The following is a 22,683-nucleotide window of genomic DNA, read 5'->3' as shown; positions in this document are numbered from 1 at the left end:
GGCGGGGATGGGGCTGGAGGGCCGCGGGGCAGGAGCTGACGAGTCCTAACTGAATCAAATGCGAGAGGAAAGCCAGGAAAGACAGCAGCAGGGAGCAGTGCACAAAGCATCCTGGGGCCGCGTGCTGAAGGCCTCCCCAGGGAGAGAGCCGCGCCAGAGAGCACAGAGCGGGTCTAGCTGAGCCCGCACAGAGGACGTCGTGCCAGGTGCCAGGCAGAGGACTTGGCCGGGCTTGGGCGGGGATTGGCACCACCGTCCTGGCTGCCTTCTGCGGAGATATGAAGGTAGATGATGTGTAGCGGGAAATATATAACTGACTATTACTAATCCCTTGATACTCTCAAGTAATGCCCTTGTTTCTGAAAGTCCATATAAGCACTTATATGCAGGTATTTTCTTTTGAATAAAGGCCCGAACATTGATAGACCTCATGCCCCATCTGGCAATGCAGCACAGAATCAAAAGCGGACCTAGGTTTGAATCTCAGGTCTGCCTCTTATTAGCTATGATTGATGGCATGGTCCTTACCCTCCCTGAGCCTCAGTTTCTTATTTGTACAATGCGTATGATAACATTGACTTGAAAATTAACTGAGAAATTGCATGTGAAACTCCACAGTGCCTGGGACGTGATGGGTACACAGTGTTCTCATACTTATTAATTTTATATTTTCAGAGTGAAGTCAGGGTCTTTCTACAAAGGGCATTCTAATGACTGGACCGGGCACGTAAACAGACTTCCTTCATCTCCGTGGGCTGAATCCCTGGCAGTGAGGTACCTACCTCACATGGTTGTTATTCTGCATCCTGTTTGCATCCCTTCTGTTTCCCCTCGCCTTTCCTCTTTCCTGCCTCTCATTCTGTCACTGTTGGTCTCCCTCTGAAGTCGAGTACTGTCCCAGCTGTGGCACTGTGAAGTGTTCAGCTGCCCACCAGTGGGAGCACCTGACCAGAGAAACCAGGGGGGTCAAAAAGGAAGTTTGGTGCCACAGTTTCTGTCTGCTGCCTGTGACGGTGTCATTGTTCCCAGGAGGCCGGCATTTACACTCCACTTCTTCCCAGGACCTTTGCTAAGCCTTTATTTATATAAGCCCAGAAAGCCCTCCAGCAGATTGATTTAACATTTAGTCATTTTACAGTTCTTTTCTTAGACAGACTTATGTAAACCGATGATCAATACCTTGGCAAATCGTTTAGATTTCCTTCAGAGGTAGCTAAGCCCAGATAGAGTTATTAAAATTATAGAAATTATCATTCAGAGATTAAAGATTTAAACTTGGTGACTCTATATAACAAATAATTGAACCGAACTTTGGTCCCTTGGAATGTAGAGCAGTGCTCAGCCAGTACAGTGAGCCTTCTGGGAGACCTGGAGCTTGTCCTGCCTGGCCTTGAGGACTCACCTGAGACATCTCCCACTGCAGGTGGCCACCCCTGTGCCATCTGTGAACCCTCAGGGATCTGTGATTCTGGCTCATTCAACAGAGGGAGAGGCGTGCTTAGATTGACTCCACCTTGCACAACAGCCAGACGTTTAGAAGAATCAACCTAGAAAAGAATAGAAAGCTCATTCCACTTATTACTGGTGAACCCCATGACAGCCTCAAACAAACCCACCCTTGGCTATAACTTCTGACTATTTTTGATCTTGTTCATCAGTGCTTGCTGGTTGAAAGTGTTCTCTTTTGTGATGAAGTGACTATTAAGTGTTCCATAAAGTTTACTGCATATAGTGCAGGATTTCCACTTTGGTCTTGCTGTAATGATCAAGTAATGAGAAGATAAAATAAGTCTGCCTAAATTATAAAGATTAATACTGCTAAAGTTTTCTCAATAATTAAATCCACATAACTAAAACCAACAAAATGCAAAATAAAACCATAGCTCTGCCATCACCATTCAGTTTATTTCTATAATTTAAAAATAATTCTTATGACCAGGGCACCTGCTATAATTTGAATGTTCATTGCCATAGTGACATGCTGTCATGGCTCTTTATACCATAAGGGGCACCACTGTATGCTGGTCTTTTAGAACACAGAAGAAGTCTCAAGGCTCAAAAGATGTACATGTTTCCTACAAAAGTATATCCCATCCATTCCTGGAAATATATAATCTACCTAGGTGACAGGTTGTATATATCAGCTCTGTGGGTTTAGTTTAATCTCAGTCTTCTACCAATAAATAGATCCATTTTTGTGTGCTGTCAAATTAGGTTGTTCTAAATATGTAAAACTGATCAATCCTGAGATCAATTCCAAATATAAATGAATGCCACCCTGTAGGTCCTTCTGGGTCACAGCCCGTTGTACTTGATAGGTTGTTGGTTGACAGTATTTTTCCTTAATATGGAAAATAACACATGGCTGGAGTGATGGCCGTTAGAAAGCAACTTTGTCATTAGGGAAGTTTTCAGAACTGCCTCCAATGTTACATTCATAAAAAATGAAAGGTTGATTGTGTCTACCTTTACAACATTTAAGAAAATAGAAATTAGGTCAAACATCACATGGGCCAAAAAATCCTCCTGGCTGACAGAATGTGGGCAATCTTTATTCATTACACATTTCTGAATTACTATGTTTACCAGGGTTGTTGGCTTTAATGCATGATTTACAAAGAACTGCACATTGCAAACTTCTTAATGGGTTTGATTCTATTCTCTCAGAGTAAAAAGGCTTTACTTTTTTGAACGCCCTTGATTTTCTGTACGTAGGATTCTAAACAGAGATAGTGAGATATCATGCAATATAATTTTCTGCTTTTCTTTTTATCACTTCCTTTAATATGAGCCTTCTTCTCATTAGTAAGAGGTATACGTGTTGTCTTAAAGAAAATTAGGTTGTTACTGCAGGAATGCAAAAGGAAAGAAATAGTGCAGTGTTCTGTTTTTACATATTTTCAAAATAAGCTTTTTAAGTCCAGATCAGAAATGGTAGTTTTGAAAGACAATGCTTTTGATTTGAAAGAGATATAGTTCATTGAATGAAGAGAGGACCCTGAAATAACCTGTCCTACTGTCTTAATTTGCTCAGGCTTCTGTAACAAAATACCATGAACCAGGTGGCTTCAACAACAGACATTTATTTCTCACAGTTCTGTGGACTGGGGGAGTCCACACATGGTGGAAGGCGTAAGCTAGTTCTCTGGTCTGTACTTGGTCTCTAGGGAGTGGACGGAGTGGTAGGCGTCAGTGTCAACCGTCAGGCCAGCCATGCCGCCACATGTGGGGCCCCAAGCTGGGGACTTGGACTTGGTCTCCAGGGGTCGGCAGATGGAGTGGTAGGCATCCGGGTAGAACAGCTGGCTGGCCCCACTGCCACCTCCAGGTCCCCGAGCCGGTGACAGGGACTTGGCCTCTGGGGGCCCGCGGATGGAGTGGTAGGTGTCCGGTTCGACTGGCTGGCCGCCTGCGCTGCCACCTCCAAGGCCCTGAGCCGTGGACTTCTATTTGTTCTCTGCTTGGTGGAGGGAGTGGTAGGTGTCCGGGTCGACCGGCTGGCCATCCGCATAGCCACCTATGGGACCCTGTGCCTGGGACTTGGACTTGGTCTCTGCGCGCATGAGGATGGAGTAGTAGGCATCCAGTTTGACCATCTGGCAGGCCACACCACCACCACCGGGCCCCCAAGCCGGGAACTTGGACTTGCTCTCTGGGGTCCCGCAGAAGGAGTGTTAGGCATCTGGGTCGACCAGCATGCCTGCCATGCTGCCACCTCTGTGGCCCTGAGGTGGGGATTTGGATGGTCTCTGTGGGCCCGTGGATGGACTGGTAGGCCTCCAGGTCAACCATGTGGCCGGTCACACCGCCACCACCGGTGCCCCGAGCCGGGGATGTGAACTCGGTTTCAGGGGATCTGCGGATGGACTGGTAGGTGTCTGGGGAACCAGCTGTCCAGCCACACTGGCACCTCCGGGGCCCAAGCCAGGGACTTGGAATTGGTCTCTGGGGGCCCATGGATGTTGTGGTAGGCATCCGGGTTGAACAGCTGGCCAGCTGCACCACCACTTCTGGGTCACGAGCCGGGGTCTATGGGGTCCTGTGGATGGTGTGGTAGGGGTCTGGGTCAACTGCCTGGCTGGCCAAATCGCCATCTGTGGGGCTCCGAGCCGGGGACTTGGACTTGGTCTCTGGGGGCCCACAGATGGAGTGGCAGGCATCCGGGTCGACCAGCTCACCGGCTCACCGGCCACGCTGCCACCTCCAGCGCCCTGAGTCAGGGCCTTCTACTTGGTCTCTGGGGAGTGGATGGAGTGGTAGGCGTCCAGGTCGACCAGCTGGCCGGCCACGCCTCCACCTCAGGACTCCAGGCCAGGGACTTGGACATAGTTTCTGGCGGCCCACGGCGGGAGTGGTGGGCGCCTGGGTCGAATGGCTGGCTGTCCCCGCTGCCACATGCGGGTGCCCAAGCATAGGACTTGGTCTCTGGGGGCCCGCAGATGGAGTGGTAGGCATCCAGGTCGACCGGCTGGCTGGCCGCACCTCCACCTCAGGACCCCAACACGGGGACTTGGTCATAGTCTCTGGGAGCCCACAGATGGAGTGGTAGGTGTGTGGGTTGAACGGGTGGCCAGCCATGCTGCCACTTCTGGGGCCCCGAGCCGGAGACTTGGACTTGGTCTCTAGGTTCACGCAGATGGAGTGGTGGACATCCGGGTCCGCTGGCTGGCTGGCTGGCTGCGCCACCACCTGTGGGGCCCCGAGCCAGGAACTTGGACTTGGTCTCTGGAGCCCGCGGACGGAATGGAAGGTGCGTGGGGTGACCAGCTGGCCGGCCATGCCGCCACCTCTGGGGCCCTGGGTCAGGGACATGGACTTTATCTCTGAGGCCTGCAGATGGAGTGTTAGGAGTCCGGGTTGACCAGCTGGCTGGCCACGCCACCACCTCCAGGGCCCTGAGGAGGGGACTTGGACTTGGTCTCCAGGTGCCCGAGGACGGAGTGGTAGGTGTCCGGGTCGACCAGCTGGCCGGCAGTACCTCCACTACTGGGGCCCTGATCCAGGGATTTGGACTTTGTCTCCAGGGGCCCATGAATGGAGTGGGAGTTGTCAGGCTTGACCAGATGGCCGGCCTTACCACCACCTCTGGGACCCTGAGTCAGGGACTTGGACTTGGTCTCTGAGGGTCCACGGATAGATGGAGTGGTAGGCATCCTGGACGACCAGTTGGCCAGCCGTACCACCACTTGCAGAGCCCTGAGCCGGGGACTTGGTCTCTGGGGGTCCACGGATGGAGTGGTAGGCGTCCGGGTTGACCAGCTGGCAGGCCGCGCCTCCATCTCAGGTCCCCAAGCTGGGGACTTGGACATAGTCTCTGGGAGCCCGCGGATGGAGTGGTGGGCGTCCGGTTTGACTGGCTGGCCCTACCGCCAACTGCAGGGCTCCAAGCTGGGGACTTGGACTTGGTCTGTGGGGGTCCGCAGATTGAGTGCTGGGCATCTGCGATGACAGCTACCTGGGTGCGTCACCACTTCTGGTACCTCAAGCTTTTGAACGAGGAATTCCCAGTAAGTGCTGCTCATAAGCTTGCGTTGATTAAGTCCCTGCCCTTTGTGCACACCGCCGGTAGCTTCTACCGATTGGATGGTTTAGTGAGGCCCTCGGATCGGCCCCGCCGGGTCAGCCCACGGCCCTGGCGGAGCGCTGAGAAGACAGTCGAACTTGACTATCTAGAGGTAGTAAAAGTCGTACCAAGGTTTCCGTAGGTGAACCTGAGGAAGGATCATTAACGAGAGCGAGCGTTGGCGCCAGAGCGATCTGGGCAGGTTGCCGCGTGCTCGCCCGTGCAGCACAGATGGGGCGGGTGCTGCCGGGCCCTGCTGGCCGCGAGAAGAGGCGCTGGGGACTCGGGACAGGGGGCGAGCTGTCGAGGGAGGCAGGCGGGCAGGTGGGCGGTGGGGGTCACTGCGGTCGGTGGGCATCTGCGGTGGGGGGTGGCTCACGGCGGTAAGGGGGTGGGGGGCTCAGGCCCCCTCCCTACCAGCAGTAACCGCCCCCCGCCAGCCCCATCTCCGGTCGAGGCCGCCATCGCCGCCGCCCATCTCCTCTGCCTCCTTTCCCACTAGGGCGGTTTGAGGGTTTTGGGGGGCTGGGTGGGGCAGCCGCGCGCCACCCCCCATGAGCCTTTGGCATGCCCTACGCTCCCTTGGTCGTGACTCGTCCAGGGTGGGCGGGAAGATAATCCTGTCTTGCTCGGGCCGCAGCCAGGGTCTGTGCCGACTTGTCGTGGGGGCCACCGGTGTGCGCCCGCCCATCCCCCACCTCCTCATCCACCCCCCATCCAGGTACCGAGCGTGTCCCAGCAGGGAGGTTTAAAGACCCTGGGGTCGCTCATCCACCCGGGGTTGGGGCGGTGGGCCTGTGGGGAGTGGTGAGGGCCTCGTGCCTTTCCCCTCTCCCCCAGACTCTGTCCTTCAGGCCGGGGCGCATCGCTGGACCCTGGGCACAGCCACGGCGGGGGGGGGGTGCCTGGCGGCCATCAGGGCCGTTGCACATGCGGTTTGCACATTCCATGCTGCATTGGGGGCCTGGAACACCCGGGTGCCTGTGGGGTATCTGTGCTCCCCCTGCGGGGATGATGACGCTGGACACAGATGGTGAAGAGCCCCTCTGACCTGTCGGAGTCTGGTCTCATTGCCATCTTACTGGCCGGCCTGAGGCAACGCCCCCCAAGGGGCTCTGCCATGCCAGGGGGAGGGGGTCCTCTCCCTCTGTTAAACCTCCTAGGACTCTGAGCGGTGGATCACTTGGCTCGTGTGTCAATGAAGAACGCAGCTAGTGGTGAGAAGTCATGTGAATTGCAGGACACATTGATCAATTGACACTTTGAACGCACTTGCGCGCTGGGTTCCTCCCAGGACTAGGCCTGTCTGAGCGTCGCTTGAGGATCAATCACCCCCAGGGGGTGTCTCTGGCCTCCACAGGGTGTGTGGCTGGGGGTTCCCTCGCAGCACCCCCTGGGGACCCTCCGTCCCCCTAAGTGCAGACCTGGCGGTGGCACCGCTGCCTTCCATCCTCAGTCCTGTCTGACTGTGGCCCCGCACCCGCCAGCTGGCGGTGCACTGGGGGCATTGGGAGGGGTGTGGTCAGGGAACCTTGGCAGCTGCTGCTGTCCCTTGCCACTCACAAGAGGGGAGGGGAAGAGCTGCTGTGTGCCATCATCGCCCTTCTCATGAACAGGCCACGGTCCCTTCAGGAGTTCCTTCACGCCACACATGGTCTGGGGTTCACCGGAGCAGTGGAGATGGTCCCGTGCTGGGTCACATCCGGGTTGCAGTGGGTCACCGCTTGCCCCCAAGCATTGGCCCAGCATCAAGCCGGCCCCTCCTTTGGCCCTGCTCCATCCCCGTCAGTCCGGTTCATGCCAAGGCAGAGTCGCAGTCACCCGTGGGGTCGTTGCCTCCGGGAGTGCGCCCCTGCAGCGACCCAGGGGATGCCATGGCAACAACCACCAATGCGCATGGCCCCCGGGATTACGGTGCATGGTGCTGCCAGTGCCCCAAGTCCTGTGGTGTTAGAAGTGGGGTGGATGCGCCACGGATGCTGCCCGGCTCTGGGTGTTTGGTGTGCCCGGTGAGGGAGAGGGCTTGGAGGTGGGTTGACATCAGGTGTCGGGAGGAATGTTGGTTGGGGACAACCGCCTTCAGCTCCTATGTTCCCACCACTGTCTTTGCTCCAGTGGTTGGCCCCATTTAATTTTGTCATTAATCTTCCTTGTTAGTGATGTGTGCATGGACCCATTGTGGCTGTGGTCATGCTCTTGTACCTGTGGAATGAAGTTAGTATGTTGGATTTCTATCCACATTCCCTCAGGGACACGGTGGGTCCAAGTGCAGTAATGTTTATAACTAATTGATCACCAACCAGTTACAGATTTCTTTGTTTCTCCCCACTCCCATAGTTTCCCTTGATTTACCAAGAACATGTTTCCCTAGTAATAATAAGAATGATATATTGCGTTTTTGTTAGTTTGAGTAGGATCATTTAACTTTTCACTTTGTTCTTTGTACTGTTCCCAGAGTCAATTGGTAAAAAAATTAGAAAGTTTTACTATAAAGGTGAATAGCTAAAATAATAAAAATATATTAAAAGGTTTTTGATATTAATATTTTGTTTAGATTAGTTTATAGTATAATTGTTTTTAATAGTAGTATAAAATACAATAGAACGTTATAATCAAGTTTCATTATATAAAATCATGTTGTATATATTGTGATTTTGGTCATAAATTAGAATAATAAATATAAACATAAGACATTAAATTGTTAAATATAAGTAAGATTTTATAAGAATTTAGAATATAAGTTTATGTATAAGTTTAAAAGGTTAAGAATTGTGATTCAGACCAAAAGTCTGATGCTCTCTAATGCCAAGCATGCTGCTATTGTATAGTTTCCTGGCCACAAGCCACAGGCTTTGGGGTAAACTATTGAAGCATGAGAGGGTGTTTTTATCACAGCATGAATGCTTTGGAACATTCTGATTTTTCTTTTTCTATAGAGATAAAATAATAAATGTTTCGGTTAAAAGATATATCATCATGTAAAAGGTTAAGTAAAAAATATAAATAAAGCAAGATTCATGTGGTCATTGTCCACACTTGCACTAGACATCTGTGGTCCATTTCTTTCTCTCCTCACCGATGCCACACCACCTATTCAGGTCCAATAAATCCTGCAGAGCTGGTCTCCTGCAAGTGGCGCCTGAATAAGGGACCTGAATTAGGTAAGTCTTTCTTTGTGTTTCGTGTGGATAGGCCATCACTCGTGGGTGCTGCAGACCCCCTGGTAGTCAGACCAGGAAAAGAAGGGTGAGAAGGCAAGAACTTTTGAGAAGTTAGTACCCTCTGTTCTGGAGAGGTATGACAGAGTGCTGCAAGACACGCTTAAGTTAGTACCCTAGTCGGTCCTTGAGCCAGAAAACTTGCTGTGCCACAAATCTTTATCTTACATCAGAGACTTTGTAGCCTGAGGAAAATTTCTTGTCCTTTGCATGGTAAATATTTGAAACTGCAAGGCTTTGGAAAACCAGGCCCTGTGAGGTAGATTTGCTTTATGAATCCTCTACATCAAAGAGGTACCTGTGCTCCCATGTTTATCTCAGCTCTTTTTATAGTAGCCAAGAGTTGGGACCAACCTAAATGTCCATTGACAGATGACTGGATAAGGAAAATGTGGTATATTTACACAACGAAACACTACTCTGACACAAAAAAGCATGAAATACTGCCATTTGCAGCAACACAGTTGAAGTTAGAGAAAATTATGTTAAGTGAAATAAACCAGGCACAGAAAGCAATAGTAGATGTCATCACTAATAAGTGGGGGCTAAACCCCCCCCAAAACACAAACAAACAAGTAAATAAAAAAAGAAAGAAAGAAAGACAAAGTCACAATAATTTGTTGAACTTTCAAAAGGAGAGAATGGAACTGAGGTTACCAGAGGTGGGAAAGTGGGGAGGTGGTAAGCGAGGAATTGGTAAAGTGCCACAAAAAACGATTACACTGTGTACTGCTGAATATGACCGCTGAGGTCAAATTTGATGGCTGAGGAGATGAGATGCTGAAAGGTGAACAGAGGGAACTGATATTTACTGAGCGTATAGTTCACTCCATGAACTTTTAATAGAATATTGAATTTAACCTTCACAATGGATCTGAGAGTTGGACACTATTTTTATCCCTACTTTATGTATGAGAAAACTGAGACTTAGAGGTCATATAGGCAGCAAGTCACCAAGCCAGGCTGCCCAGGTCCACCTGCCTTCTCCCCGACTGTGCTGACTCTGCTGGAGTCTCATGCGTAGAAACATCATACTTCTGGTCTACCAAACCTATCAGTATACCTAGAGCTTGAGAAACAATTGCTCTAGTCCAGTTAACATTTTTATAGGTTTTAAACCAGTGTGCTTTAGAATGAATTTGAGCAATAGAGCCTCGTGGGCATAAGAAATTCAGAAGAAAATTACTGCAAAGATTTGTGTGATGGTGGAGCTTCCTTCATGGTGACTGCCACAAACCATCTACTGTGGCTCTCGTATAAATGCAGTGTTTTCTGTGTATCTGGCTCCTCCCACCACCTTTCTCCCACATATCTTTGATTTAGGAGTAATTTCACACTTAAAATATCAGTGAGCTGTGTTGGGTGGGTAAGGGGCAAAGATCAAAGGTGATGGCAAGCCAGACACTGGCAGCTGTCTTAGTGGGCTGGAAAACTTGTTTTGGAGAAGTTATTTGATGGGGCAGTGGGTGGGCCTTGGCCAGGCCCCTCCGACACCCACCGCCTGCCCAGTCATGGCCACTGAGCCACTACAGGAAGAGCCCCGGGCTCCTGAGCTGGGGGGTGGGAGGACAAGGGCTTCAGCTACACCCCCGTGACATCTGCACCCAGCCCAGCAATGACCAAGACACTACTGGAAGCCCCCTGGTCTCCCCTGCAGGAATGAGGGGGGTGGCACAGGTCTCAACCCTGCCCCTGGTCCTTCCTCCTTCTCCCCCCTGTTTCCTTCCCCCTTCCCCTCCTTCTCCCCACCAACTGCTCTGCAACAACATCATAGAAAGTAAAAGATTAATATTAATAAACAAACCAAAAAAATGTTATCTGAACTAATGATTTGTTTCTAGTAAAAAGAACAAACTCTGAAAACCACTGTAAATTTATATTGGTTTTATATTTTTAAAATTTTGTGTTCTTTTTTCCTATATTTAAGCTTGTATAAAATCAAGGGCTAAATATCTGTCTGTAGGGGAAAAAGCTATTCAGTCCTAATGGAGAGAGGAAATAGGAAAGAGGAAAACTCCAACTGTTCTCTACTTAGGTACCTGAATCTGTTAGTAGCATGTGTTTATTACTCTTCCGTCACACGGTTGCAAACTTCATGAATTTTCTGAAGCCAAAGGAGAAGAGCTTTTGTTTTTCATGTGAGATTTAAGATATTGACATATACGATATCATTTGTTTGTATTTATATATCCTGCTTTGTTCCACAAAGGATTTAGAAGAGCTTTTAAGGATCGTGAGATCAACACAGTGATAGATAGATAGAAAGGTAGAGATATAAATAAAAATTAGTGTCATTGTATGATGAATTTAGTGTCATTGTATGCCATAATTACTGACATTAAGCTGATATTCCTAAAAGCCAAAGTATGAAGGAAAACCGTACAGTACATCATTTATATTTTGTCCTGAAAGCATAACATTCTTCAGTGAAGAAAAGATTTTTCTGACACCTAGGTTTGATGAGGACATCTTCTCTGACTTGCCCTGGCCCGGTATTTTTTGTGATATTCTGACAACAAACATAAAGAGAGGTGTCATAGGAAACTTTAAAAAATTTTTCCTTAACACAAGCTGAGGACATAACGAGCAAGTCCAACTCCATGGAAGCAATTTGCTGGTTAAATTAGAAAGTGTGGGTCAATTTACACATCTTGCTGATCATCTACCTTAATTTCCAGAGCAGAATGTCAAAAACACAGCCCACTGCCTGGCTGAGCACTTTCCTCAGCCACACATAGGGTGTGCTAATAGGCCATAGAACTTTCTTCTGCTTAGACCAGTCTGGGCTCAGATCCACTTCAATACAGTGCTTGTGGCCTTCACTACCCATTGACAAGAGGTGGCAAAAACTGAAGCCTATTTGTCATCATGGACTGGAACTTCTAGGGTCTCAATATGCACTTCACAGAGTACACAGGCCTCTGAAATTATACACACCATTTTCTGTGTGTGCATCTAAGTGTGCTTTTCTAGGGCCAGACTTGGAACTCTCAGTCTCTGGAAAGGTCACAGTCGGGGATGCATTGACACAGGTCCTTTAAACACTCCTTCTTCAATATTTCTGTCAAGAGCTTTTCAATCAAAGAAGCAAACGGTTCCAGCAGGAAACAGTTCAAAGGCGCAGTCTGGGGAGGTCGGGGCAGTGTTCTGAGCTGCTGATTAAAGGCAGGGCCCTGTGCACTGAAGATCAAAGCCCATCCTCAGCCACCACACTCAGAACTTAGAGCTCGCCCAGGCTGGCACCTGGCCCTGCCTGCACATGGAGGGGGCAGGTAGACCTCTACAGCCAATCAAAAATATTTCTCGAGTGTCTCTTGTGGGCCAGAAAATGAGGATACAGTATTGAACAGATTCCTGTCCAGATTGGGCTTATTCTAATGATTACACAGTCAATTACTATTTTTGTTATTTCCAATGAAGGGCAAAGAGGGCTGGATTTATCCTTAAAAATGGGTTGAGTATCTTCTAGAACACAAACAAAAGAACAAACACGTCTTCAAAATTCTCACCAAGCACAGCCAAGTACTTACTACTACTGCTAATCAATACTACTTAGGATTGATTTTCACAGTCTTTTACAGATCAAAATCATCATGTTAGTTTAGGAATAAAGCAAATATGTTATTCGTAATAAGAACACAACTCAATTCATCTTGCCAGCTTAAGACTATAGAAATATATTGTATGTAACTTTGGTCAGAAAGTACTTTTCTGGTGGAATTCAGAGAATAGATGATTCAGACAACAATTATGAGTAGATTCACTAAAGTTATTTTAAAATATTGAATATTTACCATAAGATGAAGGCACAAATCGACAGCTTTAAAAGAATTTAGCGTTTCTTAGTTTTATGATTGTTAGAAATGTCCTATAGCAATGGTGATAGAACATGTGCTGGCTCCCATCTGGTGGCTTCTGTTTCTCCATGAAATCTGAGAAACCTGCACTGAGAAGGAAAGGAGGAACACAGAGGTTTGAGGAGAGTGGAGCATGTTGAAAATTGTCATTGTGACTTGTTCTCTTTACACAAGTCTCTTTACACAAAAGCAGAGAAAAACTACAGCTACCTAAATTAATCAATTTTGTGCTTAATTTTTAACTGTCAATGCATATCCAAAGCACACCACACATTTGAAAGGTAGTGTACCATAAGACTGTAGGGTCAGACTATCTGCATTTAGATCCAGATCCTTTACTCACTAGCTGTGTGATCTTGGGCCTCAGTTTCCTTCTATGTATGGTGATGCTAATAATAGGTCATACCTTAGAGAGGTGTTTTAAATATGAATCAGTTGTCTGTGTAAATGCTTTCAATAGCAACTGAAAACACAGTAAGCAAGTGTCAGCAAGAATGATTTAAGGTAGACCAACAGCACAAGAGACTAGCACTAAAGTGAACATACAGAATAAATCACCCCAGTAGAAAGAGAAATAATTTTTTAAAACATTAAGAAAACTTTTAGAAACTAGAATGTAACATTACTAAATCAGTGTTTTCATAGAACATGGAGAAGATATGGCAATCATAAACAAGAAAATGACATAGGACTAATCCGTTAACAAGATAAGGAAAATTTACAGCATGAAAAGTAAAAAGACAAACCTCAAATACTTAGCAGATGGGATCAGGAGCTCCACGGCAGACGGCCTGCTGCACAGCAGACTCTGCTTTCTCTTCTCCCTGCGCCACAGCTAGATTGGGTCTCCAGCCACTGTTGCGGTTTGGTGTGGACAGCAGACCTGGAAAGGGCTGAGTCTCACTCCCCAGTCTGGCCCATAAAACTCGCCCCTGCTTGTTTCTCTGTGTTGTGAGACTATCGTTCAGTCACATGACGGCAGGTATTTTGCAGTAGCTGGAGCCTCATTTGTCCAGCATCACCCTCCCAGGAATAGGAACCTGTGGGCGAATGAGTCTCCTCACCAGACCACAAGGATCAGTGTCAGGATGGAGCCGGGTCACGCGGGAGGACAGGGAGGTGGGAAAGAGAAATAGAAGCGCTCCAGGAAGAAAGGTTCTTCGGGCTGCTGTACCTGTGACTTTCTAAAGACTGAAGATGTAGAAAAGGCAGGGAATGATCTGCACAGTGTCCTAGACTTGAATGTGTTTGTGATCAGCAAGTACAACAGTGCGGTTTTTCTGTAACAAACAATAGCTGCAGGCCCTTCTGGACGTCACCAGGTGCAATGCAGGTTCATACACCACTTCTCTGTTTCCCATTCAGATGAAAATTTGTAATGCCCTAAACATATGCTACACTAAAAGTGTGGCAATCAGAGTAAAATCAGACTAAGAATCATTAGGGCACTTACGTGAGTTGGTAGAAGGCAAGCCACACTAGATATATTAGGTTTGGTTGTTTACAATAGAAAATCCCAAATAGCAGTGGCCTAACCATAGAGATGCAGCTCTCAAGAAAAGCTGTGCAGAGTTGGATAGTTCAGTGCTGGGATTTGGTTCTTTGGTGCCAGGGGCCTGGGTGCCTACCATCTTTATGCTCTTCCTTTCTAGAGCTACCCTCTGAATGGAAGGTCACCTCATGTTCCAAGACAGCTGCTGGAGTCAGTCCTGACATTGATGATGGGTGAGAAAAAGGGATAAAACCTTTTGACCCCTATGTCCTTAACCACATCATTTATGTAGGAAATGTAAATTAAACCTACTATAAATTACGACTCCATATCTAGTAGAATGGCTAAAATTAAAAAGACTGACCAGTTCTTTTTGCTGTAACTGCCCGTTGCTATGCAGGAGCCCTGCCGATGCGGTGGCGAGGCGGGGGAGGGAGTGAGTGCTCCACTGTCCTCTGATTAGGTCTCAGTCTTTCAGTGAGCCCGAGTTGGATGTTTCTCTTCTCCTTTCCCCACCCTACAGCAGCCTGGAGTTGGGAGTATCCAACCCCCCGGTTGGTTCGGCTTGGGTAAAGCCCCAGTCTACTAGTCTCTGGTAAAGTGTTTTCTCCGTAGCCAGACCTTGTTAAAGAGAACAGAGAGCTCTGGGAGGATTTCAGAAGTGCCACATGCCCCCTTCCCCCACTGGATGCACAAGCGCAGGTTTCTTTATCCTCACCCCGAGTACCTGGTGGGGCTCCTGGCACAGGGCTCCCTGGATTTTTTAACTCTCAACCTAGTCCACACTAAGCCTCCAAAATTGGTAACTGTAGTGTAAAGAGTCTACTGCTAACGGCTTCAGCTACGGGGCAGCCGCTGCCAGGAACCTGTGATTCTGTCTGCCTGTTGGTCTCGCCAGTTTGGGGGAAGCAGTTTGTCCCATGACCTCGATTCTCTGATGGATCTAAGAAGACTTGTTGATTTCCAGTTTGTCCAGGGACTTTCTCTGTTTTTTCTTTCTGTTTGTTTTTCTTTTCTTTTCTTTTTTAAGGTTTGATCTTATTTGTTTGTCAGTCTTTAAAAATCTTATTTTTGACTGGACTCTGAAGTAGATGCTCTCAGAGAGGACAGCCTACGTCTCTGGGCAATCTGTTCCTGGCATTTTTCTTTGACCTCTTTTATTCTCTTGGTCAAAAGTGGAGCATATTCTGCAGCCTCTTTCTTGTTTTTCTTAGTGCTCTGTTTCTTCAGAGTAACATGCCAGCCTCTCCATTGTGGGACGTGTGGAGTAACAAGACACTGAATCTTGGGTGCGTTGGTCCCAGGTTTCTCACCTTCTTTATTTAAGGGCTTTCTCACATCCTATCGGTGGACATCATCTTCTTTAGAGAGACTGAGAAGTTTGAGGATTCTGCGAGCTCTTTTGGGCCCCAGACAACGAGGCAGCATGGCATCAGTCAGTCCAGGAATATCCTTCTCTCCTTTTTTTACAATCACCAAACTGAGAACGCTCCGACTGGCATCTATGGTGCAACCCCAATCAGACTTGCTCTTTCTTTCTCCAGCTCTCTTTGGCCTGTAACAGGAATGGCCCTTACTCAGTAGCCATGGACATGGCCATGGGCCAAGATACTCTGCTTCCTGGGGAAAGCTTGGTTGCTGTTTCCACCACTGACTCGGACCACGTAACCCTCCCAGTCTTCACCCAGAGTGTCAGCAGCAGCTCCTGCAGCCACACACTTCTCATAAAAAGTACGAAGTTTGCGTTCATCGTCCACGTCCATGAGTTTCTGGCAGCCAGTGGTGGGGAAGGGGAGACTCACCTTCATCTTGAGGCAGCTCATCGCCTCTGAGGTGCCGCAAAAAAGAGTGTTCAACTATTTTCTTATTTCGAAGACAGAAATGACAGCTTCTAAGGTCCTTACATGTTGGACTCAAGCTTACACTGTCATTTCAATTTCAGTTTCCAATTACACATAGCAATTGTTCAATGCATATATAGAAATGTGATTTATTTTTGCATGTTTATCTTGTTTCTTACTACCTTGCTCAATTCACCTGTTAGTTGTATGAGTTTCTGTAGATTCCTTGAGATATCCTATACACAGAATCATGTCATCTGTACATAAGGGCAGTTTTATTTCTTTCTTTCTAGTCTGCATTCCTTTATTTCCTTTTCTTGCGTTATGGCACTGGCAAGAACTTCCAGCACTAGGCTGAATAAGAGTGGTAAGAGTGGAAATCCTCTCTGTTGCTGATCTTAGGGGGGAAATATTCAGTCTTTCTCCATAGAGTATAATGTTAGCTGTAGGTTTTTTCTAGATGCTCTTTAAAAAGTTGAAGTTACCCTCTATGCCTATTCAGAGGGTTTTTTAAAAATCATGAACAGGTGCTGAATTTTGTCAAATGCTTTTTTTCATGGATTAGTGATTATGCGATTTTTCCTCTTTAATTATTATGCCAGATTAAATTGATTTTCCCATTACTGAACCAGCCTGCATTCCTGGAATAAACCCCACATGGTCATGGTGTATGGTCCTTTTTATATGAGTATGTTGCTGAATTCTATTTGCTGATGTTTTGCTAAGGATTTTTGCATCTATATTCATGAGGAATTTTGCCAGCAGTTTCCTGTTCTTGTGATGTCTTTGTCTGGTTTTGGTATTAAAGTAATATTAGCATCATAAAATGAATTGGAAAGTGTTCCCTTGTATTCTATAGAAGAGACTGTGTAGAATTGGTGTTAATTCTTCTTTAAAAGCTTGTTGAAACTCGCCAGTGAAACTGTATGGGCCTACAGATTTCTTTTTGGGGAGCTTTTAATTACACATTTAATTTTCTTAGTAGATATAGGCGAACCAAGTTATCTTTTCCATATGGGGTGAGTTTTAGTAGTTTGTGGTTTTTGAGGAATTGATCCATTTCATTTGAGGTGTAAAATTTATTTGTGTAGTGTTACACAAATAAATATAGTGTAGTGTTACTGGTAGTGTTCTCTTGCTATCTTTTTTATGTCTAAGTGGTATATGGTGATAGTCCTGGTTTTATTCCTAATATTAGTAACCTGTGTCTTCTCTCTCTCTCTCTTTCTTTCTTTCTTTCTTTCTTTCTTTTTTTTTTGGTCAGTCTTTCTAGAAATTTATCGATTTTGTTGGCTTTTTTCAAAGAATCGGCTCCCTGTTTCATGAATTTTCTCCGTTATTTTTCTGTTTCCAATTTCATTGATTTATTTATTATTTCTTTTTATTATTTCTTTCCTTCTGCTCACTGTGGGTTTATTCTGCTTTTCATTTTCAAGGTTCCTGAGGTGGATGCTTATATTATTCATTGGGACTTTTCCTCTTTTTTCAATATATGCATTTAGTATTCTAAATTTTCTTCTCAGCTTTAGATGTGTCCCATAAATTTTGATATGTTGTTTTTAAATTTCCATTCAGTTCAATGTATTTTTCAAATTTCTCTTCAGACCTCTTCTTTGACCTATCTGTTATTTAGAAGTATGTTGTTTAGTTTCCAAGTGTTTATATTTTCCTATTATCTTTCTGTTATTGATTTCAGTTTGATTCCATTGTTGTCAGAGAGCACACTTTGTATAGTTTTAGTTCTTTCAGACTTGTTGAGGTTTGTTTCATGGCTCTGGATCTGGTTTATCTTAGTATATATTCCATTGGGCCTTGAAAAGAAAGTGTTGTTGGGCGGAATGTTCTACAAATGATGATTAGATTCTATTGGTTGATGGTCTTGTTGAGTTTTTCTCTAACTCTGCTGATTTTCTGTCTAGTTGTTCTACCAATTATTGAGAGAAAGCTGTTGATGTCTTCAACTAGAATTGTGGATTTATCTGTTTCTCCCTTCAGTTCTATTAATTTTTGCATCATATATTTTGCAGCTCTGTTATTTGGTGCACACACATTTAGGATTGCTATAACTTCTTGGTGAAATGATGCTTTTGTCATTATATGTCATCTTTCTCTATTCCAAGTAATTTTATATGCTCTGCAGTCTGTGTTGTCCTGATATAAATATAACTACTCTGCTTTCCTTTGATTAATGTTTGCATCTTTTTCTATCTTTTTACTTTCAACTTCCCTGTATCATTATATTTAAAATGAGTTTCTTATAGACATCACATAGGAGGTTATATTTTTAATCTACTCTATCAATCTCTGTCTTTCTTGATGTACTTAGACCATTTGTATTTAATACAAACATTGATATAAGGGCTTAAATCTGCTATTTTATTTTTCACTTTCTCTTTGTTCTCTCCATTTTTCATTTCTGTTTTCTTTTTCCTGTCTTCATATTGGCTACTGACCACTTTTTTATCGTTCCATTTTGATTTATCTATAATGTTTCTGAGTGTATCTGTTTGTATAGCTTTTTTGGTGGTTGCTCTAGGTGGGACATTATATATACATAACTTATCACAGTATACTGGTATCATTTTACCAGTCCAGGTGAAGTATGGAAACCTTTCCTCCTTTTAGATCCCTTTACTTTACCCCATTTATAATACAATTGTCTTAAATATTTCTTCTACATACATTTAGAACAAGATTAGTGTTATAATTTATGTTTTGGCCATCAAATAATTTAGAAAACTCAAGAGGAGAAGAAAAGTCTATTGTATATACACATGTTTTGCTTACCATGTTGTTTTTCCTTCTTGATGTCTCACAGTTTCTTCTTTTACCATTTCCTTTTTGTTTAGAGAACTTCCCTAGCCATTCATTTCAGGTAGATCTGCTTGTGACAAATTCTCTGTTTTCTTTCCCCTGAAAATGTCTTATTTCTCACCTTCATTCCTGAAGGATATTGTCACTTTTTGCCACTAGGTATAGGATTCTGGACTTGTAGTTATTTTCTTTTGGCACTTTTGTAAGCATGCAGTGTGCTATCAAAATTAAAACTAAATAAAATAAAAATGAATGTGCTCCTATGCTTTCATAAAAGTGCGATTCACTGATGAGGAGGAAGGCCCATCTCTGTAATCTGGGGGACTGTGCTCACCTCTGGGTATTACATCTGAAAAGAAATTACAGAAATCGAGGTGTTGAGAGCAATGAGATAAATAGGGTGAATGGATACAAAACCACATCCAATGACTTAAAGAAACTAAGGCTGTTTCTTCTGAAAAGAAAATTCTCTGGAGCCTTATTTCAAAGTCATATTCCAAAGAAATAAGACTTGTTCCATAGGACCCCACGGGGTTTCTGTGAGAGAGGATGATAAAGGAGAGAGATTTCCGTTTAGCGTCAGAAAGACTTTTCAACAACCAAACCTGCCCAAAGATGCACTGCGCTGCCTGAGGATCATGTTCCTGTCATTACGAGTGCAGGGGCACGGGTGGGATGAATATTTCCCTAAGATGCCACACATATTTCAGACGATTGATGTTGCAATACCATATCAGGCATCTCCACTTCAATATGGGATTCTAGGATGTAAAATGAAATGAAATGTATTTAGACAGAAAATCTTCAGATTTGCAGATTTCATTTTGATGTTAACAACCATACAAAAGTTTTCCTGCATAAACGCATTTTATTACTACAGTTAATGATGACTACTTATAGGAAATGTGCCTGCCTTGTTTTGGATCTTGCCTGATCTTTCCTGTTTGTAATTCAAGGTGATACTATAAAGTGATATGTGTGATTTTAACAATAGCACTTAATATAGTGCTTTAATAATAGCACTCAATATAGCACTTAAAATAACACTTACTGCATACCCTTCACTGTCTGGGAACTTCTATATATTCTATTATTATCTCCATTTTACAAAAGAGGAAACTGAGGCATGGAGAGATTAAGTAACTCATGCAAAGTTATATAGGTAGTAAGTGGGGAAGGAAGGATTTGAACCCAGTGTGTCTGGCTCCAGAGTCCAGGCTCAAAACCAATATACCATCCACCACCCTTACTCATTATTAAGTTTAACCAACTTGTCAGACCTGTCCAGTCCAATGAATGTATCCCCTTCAAAGGTCACACCCTTAACCAATGGTGCTGCTGGGCTCAGAACATTTTTGGAATTCCTCCTTTAGACACAACCTAAAAACCTCCAGCACATTCTTCTGAACATTCTCAAGAGGCAAATCTTTCTCCATTGAGACTGAGCTTAATTTTTTAAAACAGCCTCACGTCATTTGTCGTCAAATCTGATGAATGGAGTGGCTGGAAAAGCTGGGTAATATCATTTGTGGTTTAAAACGGTAAATGTCACTGAAATGATGAGCCTAATTTCTTTGAATGGGTTGTAAACTGTCTTTGAAGGTCCTTCCAAAAGAGAAGCACCAGAAGGGTGGTGACTGACAACAACAGCATTGGTATAAGCCTCTAATCACCAAGGCAACCCAGTGTTTTGAAGGAACAACACTCACTTGGATGTGTACATCTGGTGATGTTATTTTTAAAGTTATATGCTACACAGATGCATCCTTTGCTATGTAAAAGAACTGTTCTTGCATTTATCAAGAAATAAAATGGAGTAGAGAGAAAGCACCAAACAGGAGATTCTCACGCTTTAAGTGCTCAAATAGCATAGACCTTCATTAGGTGACAGTGGGGAGAAAAGACCCAGACTTTGCCATTTCAGGTAGAAGCAACAAGTCCTTAGCTTCCTAGTGACACAGACCTGGGTTCGAAGCCCCACACAGCCATCTCCTAGCTAGTCTTGGGAAAAACTATCTCTTTGAGCCTCAGTGTCTTTACCTATAAAATTATATTACTTTGTCAGGATGTTGTCAAATTGAGAAATAATCTATATAAAGTGATCTGGCACATAATAGATCAATAACAGGAAGATATTAAAAATAACAATAGGTGAAATGCATAAAAATATATAAATAAGTACATCTTTCTCTCACAGAGAGTACAATAACCTCAGGAAAATATTGCCTAAAATGAGTACGCTTGGTGATCCAGCGTTCACCATTCAGGACAAAGGGGAGGACGTTTGGGACCCAGCAGGAGGGAAATACTTAGAAAATGTACGGCCTCTTAGGAGAGGTAGATTTGCAATCTGTACCGGCTCCCCGCTCTCTGGCTACCCCTTGCATCCTCCAGAGTTTGCGAGCCTGAGGCCCAGGGACGGAGTCTGGCTTGCACAGACGCGCTTGGAGACTGCAGCGGGGCCGCTGCGGCTGTGCACGTGTCCCTACACGGCGCGCCCAGCCGGCCGTGACCTCGGTGCAGGAGCAGCTGCTCAGAGGTGCCGTTTACTTGGCACACAGGTACCCACTCCTTTTTTCCCCGCTGTATCTGCCCAGAGGGGTGCTTTTGCCTGCTTCGCACAAGGCGATGTGTATTTATCCGAGGTCCTGCCACCGCGATGGGTTTTTGCTTGTTTTGCTTTTTTACCTGTTAGGTCAATAAGTATGAAAAACCAGGGGTTTCACATGACTTCCATATTTCTGGCTTCTTTTGAAAACCTGGATGTTCGTTCACCGTAGGCCCACATTCCTTCCTGACAACCATCACCACTTCGCCGGAGCCCACCCGCCTCTGCTGGCTTCGGCCACTCTGTGGCCCGCGGCCCCTGGCCGCCTGCGGGTCTCCCCCTGGGGCGCTACCGCTCGGTGCCAACGGCTCTGCCTTCCAGCCAGTGACATAGCTGCCTCCAGGGGGCAGCACTCGAGCGCACCGTCTGAGTGACAGGCGAGGGACAAGGTCCTTCAGGACAGCGGTTTCTGTCCTCGCCGCTCCTGCCGCTTGCTCCGCAGAGCCAGAGAATGTCGCTGCCATCAGCGGCCACACTCCGATGCCCGCCACTCCCGCGCCGGCAGAACAAAGCACGCCCTGTCCTCGCCGGCGACAGTGCAAATACCACTGGCTGCTTCCGAGGCTGCCAGCAAAACTCAGGCGACCTCGGGGACTATTCCAATCCGTTTCTTCGCTTTTTCAAAACAGCCAGGAGGGAGACACCCTATCCCTACAAAACCACTGGCAGAAACCAGGCAGAGGAAGAATCACTCTGGCACCCACGTAACAACGCTTGGGCAGTTCCTGGAATTCTCAGCCCAACCAGCTCAATTCCACGTTCGAGGAAATCGAGGACCAGCCTAGTGTTTTCAGTCCACGTCCTGATAGGTCCTGCTTAACGGAGGTTATCAAAGTGAAGAACTGCGCAGGCCACGTGAAGCCGGTTACTCAAGCTCAGCCTGCTTTCGGGGCACGGATCTTCCCGGTGGACAACGCGATGCTTTGCTGCCTGCATTTCTCTCCCTGGGACTTTTCTTTGGACATTGAAAACAGAAATATGAATAAGACCACTTTTACCTGTCTCATTCAAGAACAGGATTGTCAACCTCCATCCTCAGCCCTGATGAAACCCTGCAGTCCCTGACAGTGATGAGTGGGAAACTTTCCAAAAGTACGTAGCAGCACAATTACCAAGAAGAGATAGGATGTTGTTACCTAATAAAAATGCCATAAATATACAATGATGAACTACCACGGGAAACGAATTGATAGGAAAGGACACGTTGCAATGTGGGATAGTAAAAATCGCTTAAACTTTGCATGACCTTGAAGAAAGTCATGGTGATGTGGTTTTCCCAGGTCCATTACA

The 22,683-nt window shown here is 45.8% G+C and overlaps 2 pseudogenes; one reads left to right on the top strand and one right to left on the bottom strand.

Moving 5' to 3' along the window:
• The first annotated feature begins 6,726 nt into the window (after positions 1-6,726).
• Positions 6,727-6,879, top strand: LOC134362326 (5.8S ribosomal RNA; annotated as a pseudogene).
• Positions 6,880-15,195: 8,316 nt separating this feature from the next.
• LOC134361800 (small ribosomal subunit protein eS6-like) lies at positions 15,196-15,938 on the bottom strand (annotated as a pseudogene).
• Positions 15,939-22,683: the final 6,745 nt, after the last annotated feature.

This window comes from Cynocephalus volans, chromosome 13 (genome assembly GCF_027409185.1).
Source record: "Cynocephalus volans isolate mCynVol1 chromosome 13, mCynVol1.pri, whole genome shotgun sequence".
Taxonomy (NCBI): domain Eukaryota; kingdom Metazoa; phylum Chordata; class Mammalia; order Dermoptera; family Cynocephalidae; genus Cynocephalus; species Cynocephalus volans.
Note: the sequence above shows the minus strand (reverse complement) of the source record. Positions and strands in the feature narration are given on the sequence as shown.